This window comes from Scyliorhinus torazame, chromosome 22 (assembly GCF_047496885.1).
Source record: "Scyliorhinus torazame isolate Kashiwa2021f chromosome 22, sScyTor2.1, whole genome shotgun sequence".
NCBI lineage: Eukaryota > Metazoa > Chordata > Chondrichthyes > Carcharhiniformes > Scyliorhinidae > Scyliorhinus > Scyliorhinus torazame.
Window position 1 is genome coordinate 66,219,935 of NC_092728.1, and position 13,904 is coordinate 66,233,838.

Consider the following 13,904-nt stretch of genomic DNA (forward strand, 5'->3'; position numbering starts at 1 on the left):
TGCCGGTTTAGCTCAGTTGGCTGGACAGCTGGTTTGTGATGCAGAACAAGGCCAGCAGTGCGGGTTCAATTCTTGTAACCGGCTGAGGTTATACATGAAACCCTGCCTTTTGCACCTTGTCTGAGGTGTGGTGATCCTCAGGTTAAATTGGCGGTCCTCCCCTTAAAGGGGAAAGCAGCTGATGGGGCTGTGAAAAGTATACTTTTATTATGTATGACTTAAATATGATACATTTTGCCTTTTGGATATAGGGCAGGATTCTCCGACCCCCCCGCCGGGTCGGAGAATCGTTGGGGGTCGGCGTGAATCCCGCCCCCGCCGTCCTCCTAATTCTCCGGCCCCCCAAAAAATCAGTGCAGCGTGAGTTGCGCCGCCCGCCTCGGAGAATGGCGGGGTCCGGCGCGACTCAATGGGTGCCGGGGCTGCCCAAATTCTCCGGCCCGCGATTGGCCAAAGTCCCGCCCGTCTTTTGCCAGTCCCGCCAGTGTAAATTGGAGTAAATTGGCGGCGGGGGTGGGATCTGGGGTTCTTGGAGGAGCGCGGGGGGGATCTGGCCCCGGGAGGTGCCCCCACGGTGGCCTGGCCCGCGATCGGGGCCCACCGATCCACGGGCGGGCCTGTGCCGTGGGGGCACTCTATCCTTCCGCGCCAGAGGCTGTACTGGTCCGCCATTCCCGGTGCGGAACCAAAGCCCTCTGCGCATGCGCGGGGATGACCCTGTGGTGATATACATCACTGTAAGTACACAAAGGGTTAATGTACATACACTACACCTAGCTAGACACTAGAGGGAGCACCAGAGACATGACACACAGACAGTCAACCAATAGGGCATGCTCAGTCTCTTTCCAGTGGAGACACTCAGTGAGTACAGACACAGGTTTGATTGAACATCACACCCACCACGTGGATTGTAGCAGACTGGTTCATCAGTTTGAGTAGCTATAGCAGGGTTAACAGTAGAGTCGAATCCAAGTAGGAGAATCGTTAACAGTAATAAATATGTTAAAGCTATCTCCAAGTCTGAACCTTCCTTTGTCAAAGTGCAGATCAAGGAAGCAGCTTATGCTACGTCAAGAGCATAACAAAACATGGTACCCAGGAGTGACTGTTAAATCCATATAGCTTAACTCAACAAAACAGTGGCAACCAGCAATGGCAGCTAGGCAAGATGATGTTCGGGATTCCGGTTCCACAGCAGCTCAGGTACCAAGGCAATCTCAGTGAAAACTGCCGTTGGTTCAGGCAGAGATTCGAGATCTACCTGGTAGCGTCCGACTTAGATGGCGTGGCGGATGCAGAGAAAATAAAGCTTCTACTTACCATCGTGGGTCCAGAAGCAGCTGAAATCTTCCAGACCTTCAAATACTCAAAGGGGCAAAACAAGGGCGACTTCTAGGCAGTCATGGACAAATTCCAAGAATTCTGCGAGGAACATACAAGAAGAAAGGGTAAAAGAGGCACCAAAACTCACCACGAGGCTTGCAGCAATGAACGGCAGTTTTGAATTGCAGCCACCTTGGAAAAGGTGCTGCACATGCGCAGTTGCGCGAAGAGCGCACAGAACGGGAAGGTCCGTTTGCGCATGCGCGAGAAGCCGCGCATGCGCAATTGAGAACAAGGCCCCAAGTAAACAGCGATCTGCGCATGCGCAATCGCTTCCTACACACTACGTCACCCGCGTCGTGACGTCAGAGGCCCCGGACCATGCCCACTTAAAGGGGAAATGTCCCAAAACATGAAAAAACAAATTTAAAGCCCCAAAATCAGATTATTTCACGTGGAACGACAGCACAATGCCTGAAATTCGACCAGTAGCTGAGAGTAACCTCCGCACACCCCTGCAACAAGCAGTTAGCACTGCCCAAAGAGATGATACAGTCCTTGAAGACTATGACTCAGACCTTGAATTCTTCTTTGGACATCGCGAGCCCAGTGCCAGCTCCGACACAAAGCGTGATGATATGGTCCTAGAAGACTACGACTCAGACGATGATTTCATCATTGGAGATAGCTACCCCAGTACCAAGTCCGAACTGCAACTAGACGTCTTGCACACTGACGACCCCGATGACAAGTTCTTCGGATTGGGGAATCTTCAGCCCAGCATATACGACATCCCGACTCGTGAGTGCAGGATGATGCTGCGGCCTGAAACCAAGAGACAGAGAGCGGTACAAGCCCACAGGGAGCGGCCTGCTGCCACACAGTGAGTGGTCCATGCACCGTGAAGGGTCCCCGACTCCACACAGAGTGTGGTCCATGCACCACAAAGGGTCCCAGCCCCTACACAGAAAGCGATGAAAGACTCCACAGCGATCTCATTGACAGCCTCCACGATAGAAGCAACGCAAGACTCCAGAGCGCAGTCCTTGCATGAACAAGACCATAAGGGTCCAGCAACCTCCTCTGAGCAACCAGCAGCAGACGATGCAAGTCTACCACGCTTAAGTGCAAAGCAAGAAGACACTGAGGCTCTACCCACTGTATGTGCGACAAGTGACGACGGCATCCCACTTCCCATACCGGATGTGCAACGTGATAGACCTCAGCTAGTGTGTACAGAGGCACTCGACAATCACAGTGAGACTACTGGTGACTCCAGTGACACAACGTTACGTCAAACCTCATCCGCTCGAGCCACTCCACAAGCAAATGCATTCCTGAATGTTTTGACTCCGGACGGGGAACATCAAGAAACCTCAGCTGACTCATATGAACCAGAAATGACTCAGGACGGGGAGCATCAAGAAATCTCAGCTGACTCAAGTGAACCTGCAATGACTCCGGACGGGGAGCGTCAAGAAGCCAAAACTGACTCAGGTGAAACAGACCAGGCTCCAGACGGGGAGAATCGACAAACCAAAGCTGATTCACGTAACTGGACATGACTCCAGACGGGGAGCACCGCGAACTCAGTGACGGCACGCTCAAGAAAACAGCAGATGCCACAAAGCACGCTAACACGAGTAACTGTGTGAAGGACTCGTATTATCCACAGAGTGGGGTCCTTGAGCGCAACAGACACGACAACAAAACCAACCAACACAACAACAACATCCAGAAGCGTACCAAAGACAACAACAAAGTCAACAAGCACACCAACAACAACACCAATGGAACTACGACTGGTACGACATGATACAACTCTGCAAATGAGGGACCACTGTTACTGCTCAGCTCAGTACAATGACATGCCATGGCAGGACGATGCATCTTACCACCTCACATTTGCTGTGCTACCAACAGACAACATGGCTTTCAGGATAGATTGCATACATCGCTACCACAAGCATCAGAAAAAAAAAGACTCCAAATCAGACAACAAAGTGATTTGACCACTTCTTGGTTCCTTACGCACAAGGACACTGATGGTGTTTGCAAAGCAATGCCACCATCAACATCACCACCTCACCAACCAAACAAGAAAGACACTCGACCATAATAATTAGTGAATTTTGGACTCATGCATATGATTTGGACTTATTGTTTAATGATCACTGTTATTATAACTTGTACAGAGCATCACCTGTCTACCTAGTTTGTTCAATTTTCTTTAATACTGTACAAAAAATGTGTAACACGATAAAAGGGGGTATGTGGTGATATACATCACTGTAAGTACACAAAGGGTTAATGTACATACACTACACCTAGCTAGACACTAGAGGGAGCACCAGAGACATGACACATAGACAGTCAACCAATAGGTCAGTAAGATAGGACACGACCAATGGGCATTAAAGATACACATAGAGGTGACACTACCACAGGAGGGCATTACACCAACCCATATAAAAGGACACATCACACATGCTCAGTCTCTTTCCAGTGGAGACACTCAGTGAGTACAGACACAGGGTTGATTGAACATCACACGCACCACGTAGCAGACTGGTTCGTCAGTCTGAGTAGCTATAGCAGGATTAATAGTAGAGTCGAATCCAAGTAGGAGAATCGTTAACAGTAATAAATGTGTTAAAGCTATTTCCAAGCCTGAACCTTCCTTTGTCAGAGTGCACATCAAGGAAGCAGCTTATTCTACGTCAAGTGCATAATAAAACAGACGCCAACACGCACTGGCGCTCCCGCACATGCGGCAGCTCGCGCCGGCCGGCGGAGGCCCTTCAGCGCCGATTGGCGTGGCGCCAAGCCCCTTCCACGCCGACCAGCGGGGCGCAAACCACTCCGGTGCGGGCCTAACCGCTGAAGGTGCGGAGGATTCCGCACCTTTGGGGCGACCCAACGTCGGAGTGGTTCACGAGGGGAGAATCCCGCCCATAGTTTTTACAATTAATGCAATATTTTCCATTGAATCTAATGTGTGTCAGTTCAGCTTTTAATATGTCAGCGATGTGTATGGTAAAAGATGCCTTAAATAGTTGCATGGCACTGTCAGTGTTGAAAAATGGGAAGGAAATGGAAGTAACAGAGCAAAGTGCAGCCTTCATTAGTGGAATCTACGTTTGTTCTTGTGCCTTTAAAGTCACACTACTGATTTTCGAAGAAAACATGTTTGCGAGAATGCCAGTTTCCACGAGTCAAATGAAGGCATAAGCTTAAAATATTTGGTGTGACTTAACGGGAATATTTTGAAGTGTCATTTTGGACGTGATTGGTGGGGTAGTTCTCAACAGCTGCGTTGGCGAGATTGCGGCCCGTATTTAACGGCACAAAGTGCTGAAACTGAGCCCTCTCCGAGCATCTCGCCATTACTGCCTATCTCGCTGTCTGATTCACCAGGCTCACTCCTCAGCGCCTCACCACTAACAAGGGGGAGCAGTTTTTAAGCACCCCCTCACCACTCACTCCCAGTAAATGCACAAGTATGGCAGCGCGCAGACCTGCTTCTCGCTTTGGGGATACCGACCTGGACAGACTTCTCAATGCTGTGAATGAGAGGGGAACACCTGTTCCCCAGAGGGGGGTCAGAGGGCCAGCAGCAGGGTTACCAATACCGCCTGGGAGGCAGCGGTTGTCAGTGAGGGCAGTATGCCCAGGAGGATCGACGTCCAATGTCGGCAGACCAACGGCCTCCACCGAGCTGCAAAGGTAAGTTACCACCTCACTCCTGGCATCAGTTCTGCTGCTGCCTCACAAATTCGCAACGCCCCCATACTCTCCCCACAAATCAGTGGCTGACACCTCACACCCTCCTCACAACCGATCTTCGTGCTTGTTCCTCAGTAGGCCCTGGCACCCAACAGCACAACTCCTTCATGTCCAGTTGCGGTGCCCACACATGCACCCTTTCATAGAACCCCATGATCCATCAAGTGTGCAGGTCACAAAGCCCTCGCTTTGTCCCTGCATAATAAGCAGGAAAGGGCCACGATGGGGGAGGGGCGGAGTACCAGGATCCAAGTCTGTACCCCATGTGCAGAATGGGCCTTGGAGATCGCGGGGTTAACCGAAGAGACAACAGTCACCGACAATGAGATCGGCCTGCACCGCAGAGGCTCGGATCCATTGCACTTTCACCCAGATCACCTGGCTCAATGAGTTGGTCAAGGCTGACAAAATAATCCTTCTCTCTCACTGAGCACATATCGATTCTCTCAGAGGATCTCCATCTGATGGGTCTGGGCCATCCAGATTCGTCTCCCCCCCAACCCCACCCCGCCACTGCCACCCAAGAGCCCACCTCAGAAAAGAGACTACCATCAAGGCATTCCAGCTATCACCCCCCCACCTTCCACCAGCGCAGAGATATGGAATTTGATGGTCAGCCATGGTCATAATGAATGGTGGAGCACGCTTGTAGGGCCGAATGGCCTACTCCTGCTTCTATTTTCTGTGTATGGTGCAGACAAAGGGGATGTGCCAGGTCTGGCAGAGCTAGATGATGCAGAGGCCACTAGAGCTCACTGCAGCTGCTCCTCCATCCCTACTGGGATTGTCAGGGACGAGGAAGCGCTTGAGGCCACCCTGGGGCCTGCCACCAAAAGAGAATGGCGGTGTCCAGTTCTTCCAAATCACCCCTCTGACACCGGAATATCATAGCATTTACAGTGCAGAAGGGGGGGGGGGGGGGGTCACTAGCTGTAGCTGGGGGAATGGAAATGTCAAATGTTCACAATTAAAACATGTTACGCCTGATACATGTGAAGCCTCTGTCATGTTAATCTTCACAGCGGGCCTGCCTGTACATCCATCCCGTGTTGACCTCCGATCTCCCGCTCCCATGCACAGCTGTCCAAGATGAAATGCCCACGGTGCTGATCCCGTTCAGAGGGTGGGTGTGAGCGCTCTGCTGGCCGAAAGACAGGAGTCAGACTTTGGCATAAACTGAGGAGCACCAGAGCTTTCCTCACAGCGAGTTATCATCACCCTCCTGCTTTATATATTGACCCGCTGAATATGCCGACACAAGCCCATCAGCCTGGGAGGGTGGAAAAGGGTAGTCGTGGGGGGAGGGTGGGTGGAAGGAGGAAATGGGGGGGAGGCTTGAGCTGTTGGACAAGGCCTTGGAGAATCAGATGAGGATGAGAGCATCCCTACCTGATCCTCTGGGCATGCTGGACCCTCGCCGCCGCCTGTCCTCCACCCCCCAGCTCCTCCTGCTGGTCCTCCCCGGGCTCGTCCTCGATCCCCGCCTGGTCTGCCTCCTCAGACAAGGCCGCATGTCCCTCCTCCTGCTCCTCTAGCTGTTCACCACGCTGCTGTACCAGGTTATGGAGGGCACTGCAGACAACCACAAAGCAGGACACCTTCTGGGGGCGGTGGGATGTATTGCAGTGCACCACCAGAGTGACCCAGGCACCGGAACCACATTTCCAGCTGTCCGATGCACTGCTAAATGACAGCAGGGGTGAAAACATGGGCCTCGTTATATTGGAACTCTGCCTCAGTCTCAGGCCTCCACACTGGCATCATCAGCTAGGCCACTTATATCCCAAGAGCCAACCCATTATCCTGGGATGGTCTTCGAAGATGCCGGTGATCTCTGAGTATCCCGGGATGTAGCTATCTTGCACGCTCCCTGTAAAGCCTGCATACATGTGCATAACCCGGGGATATTGGTTGCACACAAGCTGAACATTCTGGGAGTGGAACCTTTCCCTGTTAAAGAAAGGCACTCCTTAATGCCACGGTGCACGCAAGGTGGGCACCGCGGCAGGGGCCACTTGCTACAGGGGCCTGATACAGCAGCTTGAACCACCCTATAAATCCCTCCGTAAATCCAAACCTGCCTAGCGCCTCCCACAGATACACCCAATCCACGCTGTCAAAGGCCCTCTCCACGTCCATCGCAGCCACCACCTCCACCTCCCCACCCTCCGAGGGCATCATGATAATATTCAGCAGCCTCCTCACATTCACATTCAGCTGCCTGCCCTTAACAAAACCCGCCTGGTCCTCCCCAATCACTCCCGGGACACAGTCCTCTATTCTGGTGGCCAGAATTTTTGCCAACAGCTTGGCATCCACGTTCAGGAGCGATATCGGCCTGTAGGACCCACACTGAAGCGGATCCTTCTCCTTCTTCAGGATAAGCGAGATCAATGCCTGCGACATTGTCGGAGGGAGGATCTCTTTCTCCTTTGCCCCATTGAAGGTTCTCATCAGGAGCGGGCTCAACAGCTCCCAAAACTTCTTATAAAATTCTACGGGGAAGCCGTCCGGGCCCGGGGCCTTGCCCGTCTGTATGCCTGCCAACCCCCTGACTACCTCCTCCAACCCAATCGGGGCCCCCAATCCCTGCACCCGCTCTGCCTCCACCCTTGAGAACCTCAACCGGTCCATGAACCGCCTCATCCCTTCCCCCTCCCCAGGGGGTTCCGACTTGTATAACCTTCCGTAGAACTCCCTGAAGACTTCATTGACCCTCTCTGGGTTCAGCACCATGTTGCCTTCCTTATCCCGCACTCCCCCAATCTCTCTGGCCGCCTCCCTCCTGCGCAGCTGATGCGCCAGCATCCTACTCGCCTTCTCCCCATACTCATAAACTGCTCCCTTCGCTTTCCTCAGCTGCGCCTCCACCTTCCCCGTGGACAGCAGGTCAAACTCCGCCTGTAATTTCCGGGGCTCGTTCAACAACCCCCCCCTCTGGGGCCTCCGCATACCTCCTATCTACCCTGAGTATCTCTCCCACCAGTCTCTCCCTCTCCATCTTCTCCTTCTTCTCTCTATGGGACCTAATGGAAATTAACTCTCCCCTAATGACCGCCTTCAGAGCCTCCCAAACCACTGCCACCGTCACCTCTCCTGTATCATTCGCTCCCACATAATTCTCAATACTCCTCCTTATCCGCCCGCACACCTCTTCGTCTGTCAGCAGCCCCACATCTAGTTGCAAGAGACGGCACTGACCCCGTTCCGCCCCCAGTCGCAGGTCCACCCAATGCGGGGCATGGTCCGAGACCGCAATGGCCGAGTATTCTACCCCCTCCACCCTCGGGATTAACACCCTACTCAACACAAAGAAGTCTATTTGCGAATAGACTCTATGGACATGGGAGGAAAAGGAAAACTCCTTCGTCCTTGGCCGCGTAAACCTCCAGGGGTCCACTCCCCCCATCTGGCCCATGAACTCTCACAAGGCCCTGGCTGGTTGGTCAGCTTCCTTAACTATAGTGTCAGCATGGGGGGACCAAGACAGGCTATTGATGATCTGTACACCTAAAAACCTGAAGCTCTCGACCCTTTCTACTTCGTTCCCATTGATCTAGACAGGGGCATGTTCTTCACTACGCTTCCTAAAGTCAATGATAATCTCCTTTGTTTTGTTGACATTGAGGGAGAGATTATTGTCGTCGCACCAGTTCACCAGATTCTCTATCTCATTCCTATACTCTCTTGTCATTGTTTGAAATCCGACCCACTATGGTGGTGTCATCAGCAAATTTGAAGATCAAGTTGGAGGGGAATTTAGCCACACAGTCATAGGTGTATCAGGAATATAGTAGGAGGCTGAGGACACAGCCTTGTGGGGCACCCGTGTTGAGGATGATCGTGGAGGAGGTGTTGTTGCCTATCTTTACTGATTGTGGCCAAGGCCACAGAGTTTGGAGATGAGTTTCGTAGGAATGATGGTGTTGAAGGCTGAGCTGTAGTTGATAAATAGGATTCTGACATAGGTGTCTTTGTTATTTAGGTGTTCCAGGGTAGAGTGCAGGGCCATGGAGATGGCGTCTGCTGTGGACCTGTTGCAGCAGTAGGCAAACTGTAGTGGATCAAGGCAATCTGGGAGGCTATGTTGATTCGTGCCATGACTAACCTTTTGAAGCACTTCATGATGATGGATGTCAGAGCCACTGGACGATAGTCATTAAGGCACGCTGCTTGACTTTTTTTTGGTACAGGGTTGATGGTCATCTTCTTGAAGCAGATAGGGACCTCAGATTGTTGTAGAGAGAGGTTGAAGATGTCTACGAAACCCCCGCCAGCTGATCCGCGCAAGACCTGAGTGCTCGTCCGGGTACCCCATCCGGGCCAGTGGCTTTCCGTGGGTTGACCTTCGAGAAGGCTGCTCTGACGTCTGCAGTGGTGATCTCAGATACAAGTTCATCCGCAGCTTCTGGGGTGGAGGGCTCGCTCTCGCTGACCTCTTGCTCAAAGTGGGCATAGAATACGTTGAGCTCATCAGGGAGGGGTGCATTGGAGCCGACGATTTTACATGCCTTCATCTTGTAGCCCGTTATGTATTGCAGACCTTGCCATAGACGGCGGGGGTCCGTGTGGCTAGCCTGGGACTCGAGCTTGGTCCGGTACTGTCTTTTGGCATCTTTGATGGATTTCTTTAGATCATATCTGGCTTTCTTGTAGAGGTCAGGGTCACCTGACTTGAACACCTCAGACCTAGACTTCAGCAAGCAGTGGATATCCCTGTTCATCCAGGTTGGGAAACACGCGGATTTGCTTCTTTGGCACACAGTCTTCTACGCACTTACTAATGAAGTCAGTTACTGTAGTGGCGTACTCATTCAGGCTGGTCGCAGAGTTTTAAAATACTGACCAGTCCACTGACTCTAAGCAGTCCCGTAGGAGATCATCCGATTCCTCAGACCAACAATGCACAACTTTCTTTGACGGATTCTCCCGCTTCAGTTTTTGCTTATAAGCCGGGAGCAGGAGCACAGCCTTGTGGTCAGATTTGCCAAAGTGTGGGCGGGCGATAGAGCGGTAGGCACCTTTGATATTTGTGTCGCAGCAGTGGTCCAGGATGTTTGGGCCTCTGGTGGAACAGGTGACGTGTTGGTGGTAACTTGGTAGTATGCTCTTGAGCTTGGCCTGATTGAAGTCCCCAGCTACAATGAACAAGGCCTCGGGATGTTTCATTTCAAGGCTATTTGTGGTGGTGAATATTTCGTCAAGTGCGATTTTCACATTCGCATGGGGTGGGATGTAAACTGCCATCAGGATAATGGTGCTGAACTCCCGCGGAAGATAGAAGGGGCGGCATTTTAGCGTCAGGTATTCCAGGCCTCACCTACCGACAGGTGCATTTCCCTCATTTTCTAGGTTGATGGCAGCTTCTTGGTGGTCTCGGGAACCAATGAGAGAAATCTGACCTTGTGAAAGGTAAGTGATTGCGCCTGGAGCGGTCCTGGGCTCTGGTTGCGAATTCGGGGTCACCGGGGCGGGGGCATGTTTGCAATCCGGGGTTCCACGAGGTCTGGGTCCTCGCGTGGGGTCTTTTCTCCTTTGGGGGTGGTTATGCCATGTTTTGGTCGGGCCAGGTCACATGGTCGGACCCAGTGCCAGTGGTTTGGTCGGGCGCTCTTGAGATCGGGCCTCCATCTAGGCCTGGTTGGGCCTCCACGCCGATCTTCTTTTTTTTTCCTTCAGGCGAATCGGGATGCTGGGCGGGCCTCTCCGTGTCGGGTTGGGCAAGATTGCGTGGCTGAATGCTGGGTCAGGTGCTTCAGATAGCGGGCCGGCTACTTCAGATTCCGGGCCGAGCACTCTGGAAGCCTGGTCATGTTTCAGGCGAGGTCAGTCGGGTCACCAGTCAGATCCTACCGGGTCGGGTCGGGCCTGGTCATTTGGGTCGGTCCTCAGAAGTCAGAGAATCTCCTGACCTGTAAGTAAACGTAAAAGGACATCGTCAGTGACTATATTAACGTTAGAAATAAGGTTTAAAAGGTTAGAACGGTTATAAAAGATATAGGAAGAGGATCTGTGGCGGAGAGCTCGTAGAGAGCCATGCTCCTGCATCATCTTGAATTCATAGTATTAAAAACTTAAAGTTTCAGTTTTTCAAGCAAAGATCAATTGTAACGGTCCAATCTACAAGTTAGAATAATTCACTATTGAAGTTATCAGCAAAATGAAGAAACCTTCCATCAGAAATATGTTACATCCTTTAAAGGAAAATGTTTTCGTATGCCAGCTTTGTGAATGCTTCCGGGAATGGCCTTGCAGATGCTCATTACTGTGACCACACATTATTGTAAAAGAAAGACTGGAATGTCTTGTTATTTTTCACAAACTTCTAGGACATCATCTCTGTTTGTTTGTGTTTTCTTAAATGCTTCACATTGAACTCATTTGGATTTTTGACACTTCTTGCCAAGTTCTATGGTCTTCTACTATAGTGCTTTTCAAACTTTTTTTCCCAGGACCCACTTTTACCAACCGGTTGATCTTCGCGACCCACGCGGCCGACCTACGTGACCCACAGCGGCCGACCTTCGCGGTCCACGCTGACTGACAATCGTGACACACCATTATTGCTTACCTTTAATGTGGGTGCTTGTTCCTGACAATCTCACTTGCTTTGTCATTCAATGTTACATTTCTTCTAAGGACTGCAGCTGACGATTTAAATTCACAACAAAAATCACAAGAGGTTTGTCCTTAAACTCGCCATGCTTAGTCTTCAAATGCCTTTGAAGTTTTGAGGGTTTTAAACTTTCATTTGCCAGTACTTCCCTGCATATAACGCACATGGGCTTTGCATCCTGATTTGCATTGGCAAATTTGACAATGCCATACCTCAAGAAATCATCTTTCTCCTCTTTGTTCCTGATTTCAGTTTCTTCTTAATTGCTTGTTCACCAGAGGCCCTGAAGTCCTGGATACAGCTCACACCAGCACTGCTTTGTCCTACCATGGACTCTCCTGTGAGGCTCTCTCCAGCAGATTCAATTGTGAGATCCTGGCCTGTTTTGTCTCTGGCCCTCTTTTTTTAAATTAAAAATGATCCATCTTTAGTTCTTCACAGTCCTGTTGCTTTCTTGCTGTAAACTACAAAATGCTGGAATCTCTCCTCCGTGATTCCGCGCCCAGAGCATGTCACTTCAGTGTATGGGGCGCGTGAACTGCTCTCTGCAGCTGCTTATGGTGGGAAGACTCCATCGATTTTGTAATAAATCTGGTCCTGGGACAGCGCTCGGACGTCGGACGTCAGGAGAAGGCTGTCCATCCTTCTGGTCTCCAGGCCTGCGCATGCTAGATCCGGCTGAGGGGGCACGCATGCACGGGGAGGCCGGCATTCTTTAAAGTGGCTGTTGAACACTTCTTCGGTGACCGATCGCTCCACAACCCTTCTGACACCCGTCCGCAACCCACTCGCTGGTCCTGACCCTGATTTTGAAAATGACTGTTTTACTACATAATTGTAAAAAAAAAAATAAGCGAAGGCGGTGGTTTAGTGGTATTGTCACTGAACTAGTAATCCATTGACCAAGGGTAATGCTCTGGGGGCACGTGTTCAAATCCCACCTCGGCGGATGGTGAGATTTAAATTCAATAACAATCTGGAATTAAAATTCTAATGATGGTCATGAAAAGATTGTGGTAAAGCCCCATTTGTTTCATTAGTGCCCTTGTGGGGAAGGAAATCTATCACCTTTACCAAGTTTGCTCTGGCTTACATGAGACTCCAGATCCACAGTAATTGGTTGACTCTTAAATGCCCTCTGAAATGCAAGCCACTCTGATCAGGGTCAATTTGAGATTGGCAATAAATGCTGGCCCAACCAGTTTCACCCACATCACCTGAATAAATTTTTAAAAAACATAAAGTTGTAAATGCTTCAAAAGTATCTTCACATATATTTTGTATTAAGAAATGTTGACTGATTTAGTACATTCATAAAAAGCAGCCTCTGAAGTCAAACTGGTTATGAAGTGCTATAAATTTTGCGACAAGATCATTTTCATTTTGAAGAGGCCCATTCGGAAATGAGCTCCATAATTCATTTGATATTAAAGTCTGTCCTCGAGGAAGAGAAATACTTCACCAAATACTTCAAATTAATTTCCTGATTGCTTCAACTATTGAATAAAACGCACCACAGTTTTCAAATATGCATCGTTTTCACTTGACCTCACTAAAGCTAGTTCAATTTGCCTTTTACTTGATGACCTTCATACCAACTGTTGTCTTAATTTAAAAAAAGATAATTATCACTCTGATAGTTTCAATAGAATAATAGCATTCCCATTCAAAAATTGGAAGAAATAATTACTGTACATAGTGATTCTGCCCTGACCTAGATGTCACCTAATCGCTGTATAAGTCCATACCCTATCCTTACTCCAATTTAAAGAAAAACAATTGGGTATTTAGTTTTAGCCTCATTATACTTTCCTCCCATCTTGAGTGTGCCAGTTCATGCTGGGTTATGGCTTCATACAGCTGACTGCATTCCACTTCCTTACCCTTGTGGCCGCTTTTTATGTGTTAGACTAGACGGTAAGTGTTGACCAGCTATTTAAGTCATAAAAACGCATGACTTCTCTGCCCAATTCCGCTCAGCGTGCAACTTCTACATTTTCCTACATTACAACAGTGACTACATCTCCAAACTATTTCTTGTCTGCAAAATGTTTTGGGATGCCCATTGGTTGTGAAGGATGCTATATAAATGCAAGTCTTCCCGTATCCCCCTTCCCTCTGTTTCTACTCATATACGCAGGACAGCAATCAAGAATCTCCGGACTTGTTATTTTTG